The 1,347-nt window shown below is 41.6% G+C and overlaps 1 protein-coding gene across 1 annotated transcript in view; it reads right to left on the bottom strand.

Moving 5' to 3' along the window:
* The window catches only part of CD96 (CD96 molecule), a 123,540-nt gene that overhangs the window by 102,021 nt on the left and 20,172 nt on the right, over positions 1–1,347 (bottom strand). The window lies entirely within an intron of this gene.

Below are 1,347 nucleotides of genomic sequence, written 5' to 3'. Positions count from 1 at the left end.
TCTATCTATCTATCTATCTATCTATCTATCTATCTATCTATCTATCTTTCCATCCACCCATCTCCATCTATCTATCTATCTATCTATCTATCTATCTATCTATCTATCTATCGATCGATCGATCTATCTATCTATCCACACACAAACTATATTACAGAATAAATATGAAATAATCAACATAGGGAAGCACTGGAATTGAGAGGGGATTAGAAATGACTGCCAATGGAAGGTAGAATTTTAGCTGGGATGTGAAGGAAGCCAGGGAACTAGGAGGTTGTGATGAGGAGGGAGAGAAATCCAGTAATAGGTTAAAGTCAGCTAACATGTTCAGAGTTAGGGGATGGAGTGTCTTGTGTAAAAGGCCAATGTCAGTGAACTACACCATATGTGAAGGGGGATACAAGATGTAAAAAAGACTGGAAAGGTAGGAGGTTATGAAAGGTTATGAAGGACTTAAAATGGCAAACAGAGGATTTCTGTTTGATCCTGAAGGTAATATAGGGAGCCACTTGCTTACTGAGTGTGAGATTCAGGAAGATCATTTTGGCAGATGAATGGAGGATGGCCTAGGATGAGCATTGCTGTTGTTGCTTGTCCTTTGTTCTTGAAGAGAACTATGACTTCAGGAAGGTGATGCCCTGACTTGCAAGTGAATTGGAATTAAATGAGGGAGGACTGTGCAAAGTCACCAGCCTCATTTTCTCCTCCAGTCATCTGGGTCCATTGGTAAGATATAGATCAGGATTACTGGAGATGGCCCTGGATGCAATGAGAAACCTTGGGCTATTTTAAGTTAAGGTCTTTCTCAGATCTCAGTTTGACTGAGGCAATACCCATTCAGTGGTTAAGGCTTGGTAAGAAATGAGGCAAAACATGGCCTCTTATACCTAGGACTTGTGTATTGCAGGTAACTGGACTGAGGATTGAGAGTGTGTGTCTGGAACTGAAAGCAGTGGTCATGTCATCCATCAGTCAGTCAAAAACCACTTATTAAGCTCTTAGTATGTGCCAGTACTGGGGATACCAAGAAAGGAAAAAACATAGCTCCTGCTCTCAAAGTCATGAATTGTTAGACTGAGCAAGAGGGATTGAACTATTTGACAGGAGATGCTAGAGTTAAGTAATAAATCACACTTAAGTCAGGCTGCCTAGGACTCTGGAGAGAGGTATGGCTAGTGCAGAGGCGGAGGAATTCTTTCCCACCCTCACCCCACTCCTCCTACTCACTCTCTTTCTTGAGGACTAACTCTAGCATGGGCAGCTAGATGATGGGATGGATGGATGGATGGATGGATGGATGGATAGATAGATAGATAGATAGATAGATAGATAGATAGATAGATAGAT

The sequence above is a fragment of the Petaurus breviceps genome, unplaced genomic scaffold, assembly GCF_028583685.1.
Source record: "Petaurus breviceps papuanus isolate PSGF00001 unplaced genomic scaffold, PetGlider_PUasm1.0 90792, whole genome shotgun sequence".
NCBI lineage: Eukaryota > Metazoa > Chordata > Mammalia > Diprotodontia > Petauridae > Petaurus > Petaurus breviceps.
Note: the sequence above shows the minus strand (reverse complement) of the source record. Positions and strands in the feature narration are given on the sequence as shown.